Genomic DNA, 19,203 nt, shown 5'->3' with positions numbered 1-19,203 from the left:
GGAGGTGGTACTGATGAGGGAGGATAAGGCAAGCTGAGGGCAAAGCAGAGCTACCCCACCCCCCTCCAGGTGGGATACCTGTGACATTTCCTCAGGCACTCCTGGCTGCCCAAGAACAAAGGAAAGGAGAAAACAAACGGTTAACTGATATAGATCACAGTCATGCAGGACAGGAGTCTCCATCAGCTTACAAATATCTTAGTAAATTATAAGAAAAAAAGCAATCTTATCAATAGGCTAATCTCCAAGACCTATTGATGGGGCTTTGGGGTGATGGTGGGGGTTCCGAGCTGATGGCCAACAAAGAATTCTTGAAGACGTCTTTGGTACAAAAGTGATTTTATTAAAGCATGGGGACAGGACCCGTGGGCAGAAAGAGCTGCATTGGGGTTGTGAAGAATGACTGGTTATATACTAGGGACTTGGGGGAGGTAAAGTCCAAAGGGAAGTTTCCAAAGACATTTTCATATGCTAAAGACTCACAGATTACTGGAGGCCTAGCTGTTGTCAAGCTAAGGTTTTTCCCTCTGGCAGAGCCTTCATATTAAGACAGTAGGGAGTTCGTGGACTTTAGGCTATTGATAAGATTGCCCCCCTTATTTTTGTCATTGTCCTAAAATATTTGTAAACTGATGGAGACTCTTAATAGTTTAACCATCTGTTTTCTGTCCTTTGCTTTGTTCTTGGGTATCCAGGAGTGCCTGAGGAATTGTCACATATATCCCACCTGGAGGTACTGGGGAGGGAGGGATGCTAGCTTGTACTCTGCCCTCAGCCTGCCTTATGCTCCCTCATCAATATGGACTCAGTTTCCTGGAGCCCCAGTAGTGATGTGGGGAACAAAGGCAAAAGGAAATGGCACATAAAACTAAATTTCCTTTTAACCTGCAGCCCATTGACAATTACTTTGAGGCCAATATGGGGTACAGCATTTCTCCAGGCACCCCCTACAGTCATAATGTTAATGCCTTGATAGAGGGAAAACAACCTTAGCTTGACAATAGCTAGGCCTGTGGTATTTCAGGAGTCTTCTTTAGCATATGAAAGTCCTTCTGGAGACCTCACTTTTGCCTTTACCTCCCCAAACTCCATAGTATGTATATAGCCAGTCACTCTTCACAACCCCAGCGAGGCTCTTTCTGCTCACGGGTCCTGTTCCCGTGCTTTCATAAAATCACCTTTTTGATACCAAAGACAGCTCAAGAATTCTTTCTTGGCTGGCGGCTTCAATCTCCAGTCACTCCAAAACCCCATCAATACCATGTGCAGATCCTGAGGAAATGCCTTCATTATTGAGGAGTATATTCTGATCTTCCTCGAGGGCTGACATTCACTTGGGATGCAATTTTTTTTGACATATTTTCTAATGTTTATTTATTTTTGGGAGAGAGAAAGAGCACAAGTGGGGGTGGGGCAGAGAGAGAGAGAGAGGAGGAGACACAGAATCCGAAGCAGGCTCCAGGTTCTGAGCTGTCAGCACAGAGCTCGATGCGGGGCTCAAACTCATGAACCATGAGATTATGACCTGAGCCGAAGTCAGATGCTTAACAGACTAAGCCACCCAGGTGCCCCCACCTGGGATGGAATTTAAATCTTCCATTTTGCAATAATCATCCTCGATTGGTCATTGACACTAGTCAGGACTGGGCAGCAGGGGAGGGCTGTGGGATAACAACCACCTTTACTGAACACTTACTAAGTGTGGCAAGTGTTTGGTGCTTTTTATACGTTTTGTAGACCATTTCTAATCTGGTACGGTAGGCATTTTTATCTCCATTTGTGAAATCAGAGTGAGTCATGACAAGCCAACCTGCTGTGTATGTTGAATAGCTATGCTTCATTTTTCTGACTTTGTTGGGGAATGACAGATTTCATAGAAATTAATTTCCTCTGAGTTGGAATTTTACTGTCAGCACCAGTGCACTGTTGTTTTAATCATTAAATATCTAGTCTTTAAATTATAAAAATAACACATGTTCATGATTTTAAAAAGAGACAGGTTTTAAAGTGAAAAGTAAACAAGTAACTCTTCCCTATGCTTCTGCCTGCTCCCCATATAATAGCTCCTGGTCTTGTGTATCCTTCTAGAAGTTTCTATGCAGTTACGTATATTTTTCCCTTAAAAATGTTTCCCATGAATGGAATAACACTATATATGCTGTCCTTCAAATTGCTTGCTTCTTTCCTTTCTCCCTTTTTCTACCTTTCTTTCATTTCTTAAAATACATTCTTAGAAAATGTTCTGAGTCGTACACAATAGATCTACTTTATTCTCTCTCTCCCTTTTAAAAATAGCTGTACAGTATTCCATTATGTGGATATTCCATAATTTATTTAGCCAGCCTCCTACTGATGAACATGTAAGTCACTTTCAGTCGTGTGCTATTTCAAATAATATACAACCTTGGGTGTCTATATTTTTTGTGTTTGGTGCAAATGCGTTTGTACCCTGGGTCAAATGTTTTAAATTGATGGCCAAGGTCAAATTACCTTAAAAATGGTTTGACCAGATCTGATGGATTTGTTTTTCTAAAGTGAGTTTACCTGTTGTCTTACCCTCTTGCACATAGTATATAGAATGGTTTAAACCTTGGTTGATGGCATAAAACTCAGTAATTATGGCAATAGACCCTGGCCTCAGTGGCTGGGAGCCCATAGAGATTGGTGGGTCCTGCTGTGATAGTAAAAGGTAGAATTCAGTAGGCAGAGAGGGAAACACTAGGAATAGAGGTCCCTGGGTGGGGAAAAACACATATTTTGGAACAATGCTGGGAGTGTCTGAACAGCAAACCTCCTCAGGCTTAAGGTTCCTCTTAAGAATGTAACAGGTCCCACTTACTCCCCCTCATGTTCCCCTCAGGGCTTTGACAAAAGACCTGATTAATACTAAGTAGGAGTAAAGCCTATGACCCACAAGGAACTGTATGGCCATAGACCACCCTTCATACAATGGAGTCGAGCCAACCCAGCACCTAGAGTTATCCAGTCAGTAAGGGTAGATAGAACCTGAGAAGGAACAAGGGGGCAAGGGGGGGCGGTGGGCGACCAGAACCTTATAAAACAAGAACCCTCACCTGGAGTCCTCAGGCATTCGCTTTCGAATGTCTCCTCTCTGTAAAGAGAGCTTTCCTACTATTCTTCCTTTCTAATCTATTTCTCTAATAAACTTTTGCCTACTGCTTATTTTGTGTCCACCTCTTCATTTTTTGAAGCAGTGAGACAATGAATCCCGGGTATTGAGGTAAAAAAATCCTGTAGCACTCCTGACCTGTGACTTGCAGACCTGAGCATACTCAGTTCTGTCCATATTTGCCACTGAAGATGCCAGCCAGTGTTGCCAGATCTTAGGATTTTTTAGACAGAAGGTAGAAATCTGGATTTTAATATGAACTGTTTGATTTTTGAATGTTGGCAGCTAATTTACTTTTTTTTTTTAAAAGGTAAAACAAAACAAAAACCCCCAAACTAAAGCAATGAATGTATCTGTCTGTGCCAGAGACTGACTTGGTCTGTGCCTGTTTAAAAGCAATGTCTTGGGGTACCTGGCTGGTTCAGTTGGTAGAGCATATGACTCTTGATTTCAGGGTTGTAAGTCCAAGCCCCATGTTGGGTGTAGAGCTTACATTAAAGAAAAAAACTAAAAAAAAAGTATACATGCAATGGCTTATTAATTTTGTGAGATAATTGATTTATCTAGAATCTCATAACTCTATTGTATAGCTTATTCAATTTCTGGTTTTTCAGTTTTTGTCCCTGATGGCTCTGTATTTAGGCAATTGTTCATGAACGCCTTTTAGTTTCATTCATGCAGTCACTGTACAGATCCTTTTCAGGGACTCTGCAGCAGTGGGCAAAAGGTTCTTGTAAGACAGGCATTGGCTTCGTTTTTCCCTCATGCCCAGGATTGCTTTCTGCTGCTGTGTTTGGCAACGGGTGGTGGTGGTGGTCCCCAGTCTTATCAGCAAGTAGCAGTTGGTTCTATCCTGGGCTTCAGGGCTCTCTGCAGCTGGTCACTTCTGGGAACTCCAGGATTATAGCTTTCCTGTGGTTTCCATGTAGGTGCTGAGATGCTGGCTTTGGGACAGGGACAAGATGGGGAATGCTGTGTAAAGAATGAATTTAAAATTTTGTATGTCTTGCCTATTGTTCGACGTGAGCACCGTTAAATTTTTCTAGACTTAGTTTGCTATACCCTAAGATCACGGAAATACTTACTAACCAGCATTTTCTCGCTTCTGTAATCTTGCTTGCTTAACACATTCTTCCCCTTCCCCCTTCCCCCTTTTCTCCCGCCACAAGTAATGGACCAAGCCTTCCCGCCAAAGGACAGACAAAGGACGCCCAATCAGAGAACAACAAATGTCTTTACTTTAAAATCAACCAATCAGGCCCCTCATAACCTGAAACCTCCCCTATGCTAATTGTCTCTGTCCATAAAAACGCTGTACCAACCCTGATCGGGGCCTCTTAGCGTCACTGGCAACGAGTGCGCTGAGGTCCAGGTTCGAACCTGCAATAAACGACCCTTGCCGCTTGGCTTTGACTTACGACTCTGGTGGTCTCTTGTGGGGGTTTCGCAACCTCGGGCATTACAGCTGCACTCCCCCAGATGTCTTATCCTTCATTCGTCATGATTCCTTTGTACCAAGAAATTCACTGGGGAATTGTGGGTAGTGCAAATTACAATATAAAAAAAGGGACAGATCCTGCAAAAGGGATGCCTAATATGATTTCCTCTTGGGTCCCTTATGGGCACAATCAAATTCCTAGCCCTGTTTTCGAAATTGTTGTTTCCCCCTCTCCTCCCACAGAGACAGTCCCTGTGGCAGACACAGAGATGCGGAAAACAGCTCAGATCCTCTTTCTAGAAAGCACTCATGCTGGCTCTTGGGAGCTTGATTAGCTGTCAGCCTTCAGCTGACAGTTAACACCTTGTTAGGCTGGCCCCAGACATTTCTGGGGACCAGAAAAAGATCTTCCCATTTCTGCCTAACACGGGGCTCCTCTAACAGGCCATCTTTGCTTTAGAGCTTCCTGTTGGTCTGGCATTGCTGTCAGATCTGCATGAGGTCTAACAGCTCCTCCTCCTCCCCTTCTCCTTTCACATGTATTACTCCAACTCAACCCTTCTGACTCCTGACTCCAACCAGGCGTTTGCTTTGCTGAGGTCTCACTGGCAGTCTCTTTTGTTACCAAAACCCAAGTTTGGCTGCTTGGCATTTGAAAGCCCAGATTCTAGAGACAAGTGTTGGTTGGAAAGGAAAGGTTGCTTTATTTAGGAAGTGGGTAACCTGAGAAGATGGCAGACTAATGTCCAAAGACCATCTCCAAAGGGGGGTTTTTTTAAGGGGAAAGCTCCGGGAAGTGGTGAGAGTCCACAAGCAATGGTACAGCAGTTAATTATTCTTGATATGATCTCAAGCAGACTGGCTAGCATCAGGGAAGGCTAATTTCTAGTGTGGTCAAACTTGATCTTCTTAGAACATCTGGTTCCTTATTTCCTTAGAGTGAGTTTTCTGTTGAAATCTCTAAGAAGCTACAATTAGTCAAGCTATAAACTAGAGGGCACAGGTCAATGGGTTAAAGATAGATAGCCTTTAGGGCTGCTGAAAGCATAGTTACATTGTCTTCAGAATCTTTCCAATGCAACAACAGTTGTTCTCCCAGAGGATCTGTCCTTGCCCTAGAATCAGAGCATCAGGGCACTCTGAAGCAAGTTTCCTGAAGCTATTAATTCCTGCCAGTTTGACTTTTCTGATGGGGGGAGGCATTAGTAGAAACTTGCAGGGTGGGCTTTGACTGTCTCAAGCCAGTACAATAGTGCAAGTCCTGTTCTGGAGCTCCGTGTGTTTTCTTGCCTCTCCTGAGATACTCCATTTTCCTGTGAGGAACTGAACACACACACACACACACACACACACACACACACACACACACACACACACACAGAGCTTCCAAGAACCAACAGCAATTCTTAGGGATAATGCAGTCCGAGCTACATTTAGAAAGAGGACTGTGTCCCTAGAGGTGCCAGCTTGCCCTCTGGAGATTACATGGGACATTATTATGCAAAAGCAGTTTTCAGTCCTTTTGCCCTGCTTTTTGAACTGTGAGAGGCCCATGGTATGACATGAATAAGCCCTGTCACAAGCCTTGCCAAGGGACAGAGCAGTGTACTTCTGAGGGCTTTCTCCTTATTGGGCCAGATCAAATTCTTGAGCACAACTGTACTTCTTTTAATCTCTGCAAAGGAAATGGGGGTAGTTTAAGAATTTATTGCCCTTCCACCTCAAGCAAACCCTCAGGAGTGAAGGGGATGGGTGTTTTTGTCCTTCCGGGTACATGTGCTCTACCCACTCATTTTGAATGTCAGGACATAGGGACTGTTCTTACCTTTTGATATTTCATAACCCCCCCCCCCCCCAAGAATCATACACTACACACGTTCTGCACCTTGTTTTTTTTTTTTTAAACCTTTTGTTTTGAAGCAATTATAGACTCAAAAGTAGTACACAGTGTCTCCGTGTACACTTCCTTCAACTTCCCCCAATGATGACACCTTACAGAAGTGACATCTGTAATACAATATCAAGACCAGGACATTGACATTGATACAATACTGCTAACTAGGGCAAAGATCCTATACAGTGTTCATTTTTTATGTGAACTCATTTTTGTGTGTGTCAGTGTGTGTGTGAGTGTGTGCACATGCTCCTTAACTTGTTGGTGTATTTTGGAGATCTTTGACTAGTGAGCAGTATAGATTTATTTCATTCTTGTTCCTTCTTTTATTATCTGGATGAACTGTCATTTTCGGTCCCCTATTGATGTCTGCTTTACTTGTTTTTGGCTTTTCTCTAATACAGCTGATGGTGCAATAGTGTCTTTGTCCACATAACTAGAAGAACTTGTACTAAGCCCAGGTAAATAGTTAAGTCATAAAGCAAAGGGTATGTGCCTTTGACATTTGATAGAAATTGGCAGTTGACCTCCAGAAAAGCTTGCCCTTCTCCGGTCTCAGGGAAACTTCCAAAAGGGCAATTCATTGTGCAGGTGTCCATTTCATCACAACCTCATGGCACATAGTTTCACTAAACATTTTAATTTTTGCCAGTCTGGGTGAAAATAAATTTTTTTTAAAATTTACATTTCTTTATTAAGATGATTGAGTATATTTTCATGTGTTTACAGGTATTTGTATTTCTTGTTTCATAAACAGCTTATTCATGTCCTTTGTCCACTTTTATTAGGTTGTTTACTTTGTTTTTTTATTTATTCTTATAAATTCTTTATGAAAGGAAGTTAACCATTTGACTGTGATGTGTTGCAAATATTTTTCTCAGTTTGACTTTTGAATTTATGTCTTTTTAAAAAAATGTTTATTTATTTTTGAGAGAGAGAGAGAGAGAGAGACAGAGAGGGTGCAAGCAGGGGAGGGGCAGAGGCAGAGGGAAACACAGAATACAAAGCAGGCTCCTGGCTCTGAGCTGTCAGCACAGAGCCCAATGCGGGGCTCAAACCCACGTACCTTGACATCATGCTCTGAGCCAAAGTTGGACACTTAACCGACTGAGCCACCCAGGTGCCCTAATGAATTTATGTCTTTTTAATGTCATTTAGATATTTAAATGTTTATGGAATCAACTCTATCTTTTCTCTGATGGCTTCTGAGTTTTATGTCGTTCTTAGAAAGGCCTTTCTTACTCTAACAGTATTAAAAATTCACTCATGTTTTCATGTAGTCATTCAATATTTGTGTGTGTGCACGCTCGTGTGTGTATTTGGGCCATATGGGGGCGCCTGGGTGGCTCAGTCGGTTAAGCGTCTGACTTCAGCTCAGGTCACGATCTTGCAGCTTATGGGTTGGAGCCCTGCATTGGGCTCTGTGCTGTGACAGCTCAGAGCCTGAAGCCTGTTTCAAATTCTGTGTCTCCCTTACTCTCCCCCTTCCCTGCCCGTACTCTGTCTCTGTCTCTGTCTCTCTCTCAAAAATAAATAAACATCAGTAAAAAAATTTAAATCTTTGGGCCATATGATATTTGCTCTTGTATGAGAAGTGAGATGGACGTCCAGGTTAACTTTGTGGAAAAAAGTTTTCCCCAATGGTTAGCCAGTTATCTCAGCATTGTTGGAGATATTCCCCCATGCCTTGATTTCTTTATTATTCCCATATGTATTTGAGCCTATTTCTGGATTCTGTTTCATTCCATTGATTTGTCTATCTGCTCTCAAGTTGGGATTTTAATAGCTATTTCAGAGAGGAGAAAAGAAAGTGGAAAAAGTACCATCAAATAATTTCAAGTAGAATGGCATGGCAGTTCAGAGGAGGGAGAAGGTATTTTTAGTTTGGGTGGTCTGGAAAAGCTTTATGAAAGACATTTAAGACGGAGCTTAAATGAGCTTCTTTAGTCAAAGGAAATAAAAAAACAAAGACTTGGAGGGAGGAGGTGGTGAATATTTGTGCCGATGCCTATTGTATCTCTGCAAAGGAGCCCATACTCCACCACTTGGGAGTTTATGCATGCATGTCTTGAATACAGTCAAGAGCATAAATAAATTTTTGTACTACTTATTTGAATCATTTTGAGGATATGTTTATTAACCATAATAGCTACAAGTTGAGCACCTACTATTTGCTAGGAATATCTGTGTCAATTCTGATTCTCACCACGATAAGCAAGATTGTTATTATTATTCTCTTTTAGCAATGAGGAAAAGCCTCACTCAGGTTAAATAACAGATCATAAATGGCTGCACTGAGATTCAAATCCATAGCCAGCAAATAAAAAACCAGTCACACCTACGAGAAACTAGAATAGAAAATATAGCTCTGCCCACATCACCTGGGATCCCTTTGCTTCTGTGCACAGCAGGTGAATTCCAGTGTGAGCTCATTCCCCAAAGCCAGCATATTATTGGAAGGTACAGGAGAGCCAGAGGGGCCTAAGAATTTGTGTCCCTTCCCTTCCTCCACAGCCCTTAACCAATGACTGATGGGGATGAGATACACATACTCTAGATCTTGTCCTCTCTCTGGGATGCTTTTGAGGTGTGACCCACAGTGCCCCCCAAGCCCTCTGTGGGAATGAGTGTAAATTACCCTCTGTGTGACTTGGCTTGATATTGCACCTTATGTAGCCCAACTTCCTCATTTACTCTAACTTTTTCCTGAAAATATTTTTTTTTCTTCTTCTTTTTTTTGATGTTCATTTATTTGTTTTTGAAATGGAGAGAGGAAGAGAAGGAGAGGGGCAGAGAGAGGGGGGAGACAGAGAGTCCCAAGCAGGCTCCACGCTGTCAGTACAGAGCCTGATAAACATGAGATCATGACCTGGAGATCATGACCTGAGATGAAATCAAGAGTCGGATACTTAACCGACTGAGCCACCCAGGCACCCCTCCCTGGAAGTATTTCTTAATAAATCTTTTTCACATGTATCTTTCTCCACGGCAGTATTGTTCCAAGAAAACTTTTAGTGATATAGAGGGGTGTGTGTGTGTGTGTGTGTGTGTGTGTGTGTGTGTGTGTGTGTCTGTGTGTCTGTGTATTGGGTTGCCATTTAACTTGCATTTCTTACTGGGGAGGGAGGCAAAAAGCTTGAAAGCCACTGTCCTATACCACATTAAACTGTCTCTATTTGTGTAGAATTCACTGAACTGGAAAGTTTCCTGGGTGCTCCAATCACAACTGCAGATAATTTTCCAGGTCTTACTGCCTATTTGAGTACAGTGACTTAAAATACATTGAATAAAAATGTATTAGTCATGGGTCTAGAGAACACCATCAACTTTGACACAATTGACTAGGTTGTTCTTTGAACTTCTTTGGGCCATCAAGCCTGCCGAACAGCTTTCAAAGTCCAGGTTTCCCTTTGCTAAGATTGATAAATGTGGTATAAAGGTCATGATGTTTGATTGTTAATTTTCTGCTAGCAGGAATAGGAAGACCAAGTTTGCCTTGTAACAGAGCCAGACAGTATACCTGACCATACGGTGGGATAGTCAGCCCAGAGCTCTGGCCCTAAGTCTGGCTTTGGTGGAGAGAGGTGGGGTGTACAAAATTGCTCTGCATTTACCCCCCAAGACAGTGCAGTTAAAGGAAGGGAAGATAACATATCACAATACTCACTAACAGCCAATGAGACCTAGCAAAGAGATCAGGCAAGTTTCTGCTGGTCCTATCAGTAGCGATCCCAGGGTAGACGTGGCTTCCAGAATCCACTGGAGGGAGGCCATGAGTGGAGAGAAGGAAGCACCAACTCCCAAAGTATAGCAGACATGAAATCTGGAAGGCAGTGCAAAGAAAGGGCAAGAGACCCACCTTCCCAGAAAAGCCTCAGGAGCCCTGCCATGATGGTGTCAATTGAAGACCTTTATTTGTTAGTACATGATATAAGATTGGTTCCATATTTAGAAAAGAACTAACATGTGTTGAAAATTCAATGGAATGATTAAGAAAAAAGGAAAGAGAGCTCAGCTTATCAAGTTTTGGATGAAGATGGCCATGAGTTAAGAATTTATAGGGTCTCTGGTTATTGTCCCAGGGAAGAGCCATGCTTTCTGGTAGATGTGGCCATTCTGGTCACCGCAAAGGTGTGCTGCAGTGTGGGAGGTGGGTGCTTATTAGCACCATCAAGGTCTGGTTGAAGGATCCTTCAGTACCAGCCAACTCCCTTCCAGCTGATTACATATTCATTCCATTGCTTTCCGATTCTTATTCCAGGTAGGAGGTGTGGATCATAGATGATACCTTTTCTCATTACGGGGAGGTAATGTTCCCCACCGAAACCTAGTCCATTGGCTTTTGAGACTAAATCAATTTCATGTGAGTTTGAGTTGTGAGAGTCAGTATCATATTCCCCCACAAGTTTTAGAAAAGAACTAAGATGTTGACTATCCAAGTTCCTGGCTGATTGGTCTGAGAGCCACACCAGGGGTCAGGACCCTGAGAGGCCCAGCCTGAAATGTGCAGTCAGATCTCATAGGTTCCCAGACCATAGAAGAGCATCAGACCCCTGCCCAGCTGACCTGAAAACCTGGGGGCAGGCAGTACAAGCTGGTTCCTGACTGTTGGTAAGACTCTAGAATTCAGCCATAAGAGGACATTCACATGGCAGGTGGGGTGAGAGAGAGCTTTGGCTCGAGGGAGCTGAGCAGGGGTGGAATTGGAGGTGTGTTGGGCGAGGGTCAGTTTTGTCTTCAGTTTCTGTCTTGACCACTGTTTCTGGAAAATTAAGTGAGAAAGAAGCTTTTGGGCTCTGTCTCCAGGGGAAGCTGTGCTCAATTCCAGTAGTGACGACAGGCTCCCTAGCTCAGGGGTTCTATCTCTGTCTGACATTCAGGGTGGGGTGGGGTGGCTCCTATGACGCATGGTGGGGCGGGATGTGGGGGGCTCCTTGGCTCATAGTGCACAAGTATTAAATATTTTAAGCTTTATAATATTCATACAGTACTTTCACATAAACCTCATACTCTAATTGTTGCAAAGATACACAATTTTTTCCCCAAAGCAGATTCTAATTAATCAACAGTATGCTGATTAAGCATCTGCAGGAGAAGCATTGTGCTAAATGCTGTAGGATATTAAAGATTTACAGCATGAACTTAGTCCTTGCACTCAAGGAATTTACAATCTAACTGAGGAGCTAGGACAGGTCAATGAAACATCCAGAAAACAACCGCCGAAAAAAAGAGCTAAACTAAGTGTTATTTATCTGCACCTCTTCCTACCCTTCCATTGAGTCTCCCCACAGGGAAGCTCTCCCCTGCCCCAGGGGGCGGGACTCTGGAGGCTCTAGGCACATAACACAAGCCTTCCTCCTGTGCCCCACCCGCTCCTCAGTCCACCTGTCTTTGTCCCCTCCCTTCCCATAAGGCTCTGTGGGGGTGGCTGGGAGTAGGGGTTCGTATGGAGAGATCTCCAGAAAATGGACCCTGCGAAGGTGAATGGGTCGGACAAAAATAGGTCTCATGTTTTTTACCGTTTTCTGTTAAAATTGAATGAGTTTTGTTCGTTGGACGGGTCAGGCGTACCTTATTAAATTGATGAGCATCTGTGAAGTCTCACACATGCCGAAAGAAAATAAAAGGCCATCAGGAGATCAGGGTGTGGACGTCTTGGGGGCTTCTTTGGTTGCTTTTCCAGGTTCTGACACTCTGTCTTTATACCCATATTCTTAAAATAAACATTCCTCCCAGACTAGTGCTAATGCTGTGAGTGTCATCATTTGGGTGTGGTCCTTTGAACAAGGCAGGTTCAAGAGAGTGACAGAAGTATTACTGGAACCAGCTTCTGCTATTGTGCTGGCCTTTCTCAACAGGGGCTCCAGAAGAGAATCGAGGCCTGTAGCATAGTATTTGAAGGATTATTTTCTCAGTTCTCTCAAGGATGGTATATAGCTAGTACCAGTCTAGAAGCAAAAGAGATACAAGTTAATTTATTACATACAATTGTTGCCCTAGGGCATTAGGATTTAGGTTTCTCATGGAGACCAGGGTCTCAAGCAACACCTGAGCTTCCTTTTCTTGGCCTGACTCCGTTACCATAAGTGACCCATAATGACTTCTTGAGTCATGAGTTTTGACGATGTAGACCATAAGTAATTGGAGTTCAAAGGTGAGACCAGAGCCCTGTGGGTAGTATTATGTTGAGTTATAATGTTATTAGCTGTACTAAGGTCTAATATGAACCTAGATTAGGTGGTGAGCTTGGAAAGAGAAGACTCTCAAACATGCTCTCTCCCTCCTTCTGTATCAGGGAGCTCTGCAAGGCAGGGTGGCTTGGAATGGCCGTACATTTGAGTAATGACTCTTCTCTGTAGTGTGGAATTAGAAAACCTCCATTTCAAGAAAAAGCACACTTTAGATCTTATAAACAGTGATTTAAATAACAAAGGTGAAGGAAGTATGTCTGCCCCATCTGATATACAAGAGCTCTTCTGATTTGGCAAGGGGAGTCAAGGTATTGAGTGAGTCTGGAATGTGTCAGAATTGATGGGGTAGACAGAGAAGGTAAGGGTGCGTTGAGCTCAACAAGATAAGCATAGGGACCTGTCGGTACAGAAGAGCACAGGAGCCACTGGCTCTCCTGTCCTCGCTCTCACCATGCAGGGCTGGGTTGGGAGGATGCCTAGGAAATACTATCATGCTGGAGTTTAAATGTTCGGGAAAGCATTTTCTCTGATGCAGGCTTGGCCTGTACATCGTCTGACTCCCATGTTTTGGAGGTTGCCAGGGGACAATACTTTCCTTTGAGATTCTGGTTTCTACCCTTAATGGACCAGGCAGAGCCTAGTTTTCTTGGGCCCCTGCAGGCTGTGAGAGTAACTGCATTCCTGCTTGAAACCCCCAGCTTCCCTCTTTGGCTAGAGACCCTTTCTTCCTGGCTGGATCCGGGGAGGCTGAGAAGTAGCATTCAAACTTGCCATGCTGCAACCATAGCTTGTAGGACTGCATCTCTGTGTAAAGATTCACTTAGAGGGGCGCCTGGGTGGCGCAGTCGGTTAAGCGTCCGACTTCAGCCAGGTCACGATCTCGCGGTCCGTGAGTTCGAGCTCCGCGTCAGGCTCTGGGCTGATGGCTCGGAGCCTGGAGCCTGTTTCTGATTCTGTGTCTCCCTCTCTCTCTGCCCCTCCCCCGTTCATGCTCTGTCTCTCTCTGTCCCAAAAATAAATAAAAGAAAAAAAAAAAAAAGTTGAAAGATTCATTTAGAGTTTCTAGTGTGGAGCTACAAAATGTATCCTTATTTTATTTTATTTTATTTTATTATTTAAAAAAAAATTTTTTTTAACGTTTATTTATTTTTGAGACAGAGAGAGAGCGAGCATGAATGGGGGAGGGTCAGAGAGAGGGAGACACAGAATCTGAAACAGGCTCCAGGCTCTGAGCTGTCAGCAGAGAGCCCGACGCGGGGCTCAAACTCACGGACCGCGAGATCATGACCTGAGCCGAAGTCGGACGCTTAACCGACCGAGCCACCCAGGCGCCCCATGTATCCTTATTTTAGATCAGGTCTCTTTGCTGTATGTTCTTATGTACTTCCCTTTTGAAATACTTACACTAAGATTGTTTATTTAAACTGGTTTTCTGCTGTAGACTATGAGCAGCATGAGATCAGGAACTGAGCCTATCTTGCTCCCTGCTGTATCCCTATTACCAAGTACAACAGATTCCTCCTGGACACTTCAAAGAGGGGACTTAAAATGGAATTGAGGGGTGCCTGGGTGGCTCAGTCCACTTTGGCTCAGCTCATGATTTCACAGTTCATGAGTTTGAGCCCTGTGTTGGGCTCTGTGCTGACCACATGGGGCCTGCTTGGGGTTCTCTGTCCCCCTCTTTCTGCCTCTCCCCTGCTTTCTCTCAAAATAAATAAATAAACATTAAAAAAAAACAAAACAAAACAAACCAGGGAGTTGATTACATGTAATGGACAGAGGTGAGAAGCTGAATGGGCTGGAGAAATAATCAGGTATTAGTGCCAGCAGAAAGCTGCTGCTACCACGAAGACTCGAAGGGCACAGGAGAGGGATGGTGTCACTAGAATCAGAAACTGAGGCTGTGCCATGGCGAGGACTGCCAAGGACCCTGATGGGAGGAGCTGTGTGGTGAGGAGCTGGGTCCATTGCAGGAAAATGATACTCAAGGTACAGAGGGATGGGAAAAATAACCTGGCTTCTCTTGCTTCCCAATGTCCAACCTGTTACTGTTGCCTTCCATGGGCCATTCTAACTGGAAGGCAATTGGAGAGGGTAAAGAGGGAACAGGATTTGCAGGAGAAGGGCAGGGAAGAGATGTGAGAGCAAATAGGCAATGACTGGCACAATATGAAGTAACAAATACTCGTTGCTTACATGAATGAATAGGCATGGGTGCCTGGGTGGCTCAGTTGGTTGAGCGTCTGACTTCGGTTCAGGTCATGATCTTGTGGTTTGTGAGCTGGAGTCCCGTATCAGGCTCTGTGCTGACAGCTCAGGGCCTGGAGCCTGCTTCAGGTTCTGTGTGTTCCTCTCTCTCTGCCCCTCCCCTGCTTGTGCTCTGTCTCTCTCTGTCTCAAAAACAAATAAAAAAATTTTTAATAGAAAAAATGAATGAATAGGCAAAGAGACATGCATTAAGTATTGGCTGATCAATATTTAAGGGAGCCACACCCTCCCATTCACAACCTGTCAAAACTATCCCACCCCTCACTTTTCTGCCACTAGCTGCTACAGATGCCTTCTTGAGCCGCAAGTTTGGACAGTGTAAGCTAAGTGTAACTGAAGTTCAAAGGATAGACAAGAGCTCTAGTTCATTCTGAATTGCCTGAATTAAAAAAAATGTTCTTCTGCAGGGATTACCCAAAATACTAGTAAAGATGTAGGCTGTTTAACATTACCCAGTTTGAAATCCAGCCTAGTTTTCTTGAGCCTCAAATCTAGCAGCTACAGGGATAGCGTGCCTCAAAATGACACAGGTCACCATTTCTGAGGCAAAGACCTAGCCTGTCCCTCACAGGTAGGTGCGTGGTTAGGGTTTCAGGTCAATGGGGCTGAGAGGCTTTCTTCTCAGTTGGGCTCCTGTACCCTTTTGGAGACATGGAAGGCTGCAATTCTACAGTGTGTCCACTAGAGGGCCACAGGGCCTCCCCTCAGAGTCCAGACTGGGTGGAGACTTGGTACCTCACCCATATTCCATGGGGCGCTGCTATGTGGGGTCTAGACTTAGGCACCTCATGTGTTGGAGCTGATCTGGAGTAGCAGAGCTGCCATGATTCAGAGACAGGAATTTCCTATTCAGTTTCCTCACTGGCCCTTTTGCTGGCTCATTTTACATTTAATAACAGTTGATTTAAAACATTTACAAATGAAGAAATCAAAGTAGGAAGTGTGTGTGTGTGTGTGTGTGTGTGTGTATACACTCCTGTGCATGTTCATAAATACATGTGGCTATTTTGAATTTTTTTTAATCATTTATTTATTTTCAAGAGACAGAGACAGAGTGCCAGTGGAGGAGGAGCAGAGAGAGAGGGAGACAGAGAATCCGAAGCAGGCTCCAGGCTGTCGGCGCAGAGTCCGACACGGGGCTCGAACCCACCAACCGTGAGATCATGACCTGAGCAGAAGTCAGTTGCCCAATGGACCGAGCCCCCACATGTGGCTATTTTGAAGGTGAGGTAGCAGGAAGTGGGGATAATTCTGGTCACATCAATCAATGCCTAAACCTACAGCTTAAATATTATTTAATGTTGAAGAAATTCAGAGCTGGAAAAAGACCTTGGAAATAATTTAGCACCTCCCTCATTTATAGCTGGAGAAACCAACAGAGACTTTGCTGCTTGCAAGATGCCTGGGAGGTTCAGAAATTTTAGGAATGTAGTTAATACGTCGAGTTATTAAGGGGTTTGTGGTAAGATTTTCAGTATTCCATGCTTGCTCCCCTTTTCTTAGGTTCCACCTGAACTGTTAAGACAGAAGCAACAAAGCACAAAAAGACATTTTCCAGTTTTCTGTTGAAAATGTTTGGCTTTCTGGTTCTAATTCCATCTTTGGTCTTTGTGTTCTTTCTGGAAAGAAAGATCGAACCAGAGGACAGAAAGACCCGACATTGTAGGAAAATTATCCAGGAAGATGGTGGAGTGAGTAGAAACCCAGCCAAACTCCTCATCACAAATTGTATTAAAATCAATCACAAATTTTACTAAAGAAATTTCAGCAGTACCACAGAGATCAGTCACTAAGGTAACTTAAGGGAGAATGCATTAAACTGGAAAAATTAATGTGGCCTCCCTGAAAAAGTGTCATCACTCAAAAAAGAAGAAAGGAGATACAAAAAACTTTATTTTAATTAATCCTGAAAAAGAGCAACCACAGGGAACCACACAAAGAATTCAGAAAACAGTTGGAGCCCCTTTTCAAAGAAATGGATAATGATATCCTCTCAAGTGAGAGAAGGTCAGAATTAAAAAGAATGAAGGTAATGATCATTGCAAAAGACAAACTGAGGTTGTTGTTTAAGCTGTACAAAGAAGAAATTGCACTTAAATCAGTTTAAAAAACACTTAAAAAACTTTCAGGGATATATCCAGAATTTCAAGAAACTAAACTAAGAAATTAAACAGTTCAGGAGGGCCATTCTGGGGAATAGAGCTCAGCATTGCAATTTCTTCATAGTTAGATTTCCCGGATAAGTAGACAAAATAAAAGGGACTAAATCAATAATTAAAGATGCAGTAATATATTCCCCAGAACCAATAAGAGGTAGATTTGAAATGAGAAGAACCTATGGTCTCATAGAGTCCTTACAACATTTCAAGAGCGACTTGTGATTTACGAGATAGCTCTCACACTCGTGCGTGTTCTCATTTGCCCTTCACAACAACTACATGAGGTAGACAGATAATATTATTCCCTCATTTTGCTGACAGAAATTAGCCTCTGAGAGGCTGAGTGGTTTGTCCAAGGGATATAACTAGTGAGTGAAGAGTCCAAGTTTTGCTCTCCAAAGTGGGAGGATCTTATGTACATTTTGCATACTAAGGAAAAAACACCTACAATAACATGCAAAAAGAAAAGATCACTTAAAAATGTTTTTAAAAATGTTTAGTTATTTTTGAGAGAGAGAGAGAGACAGAGCATGAGCAGGGGAGGGGCAGAGAGAGAGAGGCAAACACAGACTCTGAAGCAGGCCGCAGGCTCCAGGCTCAGAGCTGTCAACGCAGGGGCCGGTGTGGGTGTTGAACTCTCGAACTGTGAGATCATGACCTGAGCTGAAGTCAGATGCTCAACTGACTGAGCCACCCAGGCACCCCTGGAAAAGATCACTTTTAAAAGAATGCAAATTGGAAAGACTATTGCCCTTTCTAGTAACATAAAAATAGCGTGGTGAATATGGAAAGATATCACCAAGGATGGGGGTGGGTGGAGAGAGAGAGAGAGACAGAGTGAGAGAGAATGTGTCCATTCATTCATACCCTTGCCAAACTGCCCTCCATGTGGGATGCCACAAAGACCTCTTCAAGGTCCTAGAAACCCAACCAGTCATCTTTTTCCAATTAGTTCTGAGGACTGCTTCTAACAGAAGTCTGCATTAAACACAGAAACCTAAATAGGTGGAACTGACCTGAATTATCTATTTATCTTTTACATTATCTATTACAAAAATATGTAAATGAGAACAGTATGAGAAAGCATTTTTTTGTTGATAAAGTACAATTATTGTATTTGATGGAATGAGAGTAAGATGTATCCTCATTCCTGTACGAGGCATTACAAACTGCTGTCAACTTTCTAAGAATTATTTGGCTAAATATAACAGGAACTATCCCCTGCACTCAATACTACCAGTCTTGGAACTTATCCTAAAGCAATAATGCAAAGAAGAAAAAGTTATATAGGTGGCTATACTGATATTATTTATAGTTGTTAAAACTTGAAATAAAAACCCAGTAATTGGGTTTTAGCCCACATGAATATTATGTAAGCTATTAAAAAATAATGAAAATTAAATGTGTGTATGAAATTAGCGATGGGAGTAGAACTAAACTTTTCACATTACCCTGATTAAACAACGAAAACCGTGTGCACATAGATACAAAGTGGAATGCCATTCAGAGAAACGGCATGAATTCATTTAGGGAGTGGGATTGAAGCTGAGCTTTCTAATTTCTTTCTTTAAATAATTTTTTAATTTATAAATGATTAAGAAATGACCAATGCTGTTGCTGAAACATGGCCAGTCACATCCAGGTCAGAGATTTGTGGCCTCTTTGGAAGGATGAGAAAGTGCTCGTAGGCATGGTGTCTCAGTAGGAGAGCTGAGGCCCGTGGGCCTGGGGACCAGGGCTGAGAAGAGACCTAATTTACCCTCCGTCGTCATCGTCTTCTTCTTCTTCTTCTTTTTTAAAATATTTTTAAATGTTTGTTTATTTTTCAGAGAGAGAGAGCATGTGCACACGAGCAGGGGAGGAGCAGAGAGAGAGAGGGAGAGAGAGGATCCAAAGCAGGCTCTGCTCTGATAGCAGAGCCCAATGCGGGACTTGAACTCACGAACCTCAAGATCATGACCTGAGCTGAAGTCGGATGCTTAACTGACTGGGCCACCCAGGCACCCCGTCCTCTACCTTCTTTGATGTGTTTTGAATTTTGTATCCTATGCATGTGGTACCAATTTTGAAAATGATATCCAGGTGCGACAAATCTCCATTGACTATGTTTCTGATTCCAGAAT

The 19,203-nt window shown here is 43.1% G+C and overlaps 1 long non-coding RNA gene across 6 annotated transcripts in view; it reads left to right on the top strand.

Moving 5' to 3' along the window:
- The window catches only part of LOC109255004 (uncharacterized), a 198,748-nt gene that overhangs the window by 2,173 nt on the left and 177,372 nt on the right, over positions 1–19,203 (top strand). For all 6 annotated transcript variants that reach the window (XR_008417157.1, XR_008417154.1, XR_008417155.1 and 3 more), the window contains exons 2-3: positions 15,963–16,145; positions 18,910–19,162. This is a non-coding gene — a long non-coding RNA (uncharacterized LOC109255004). The remainder of the gene's footprint in view (positions 1–15,962; positions 16,146–18,909; positions 19,163–19,203) is intronic.

This window comes from Panthera pardus, unplaced genomic scaffold, assembly GCF_024362965.1.
Source record: "Panthera pardus isolate Hobbes unplaced genomic scaffold, ASM2436296v1 HiC_scaffold_24, whole genome shotgun sequence".
Classification (NCBI taxonomy): Eukaryota; Metazoa; Chordata; class Mammalia; order Carnivora; family Felidae; genus Panthera; species Panthera pardus.
Note: the sequence above shows the minus strand (reverse complement) of the source record. Positions and strands in the feature narration are given on the sequence as shown.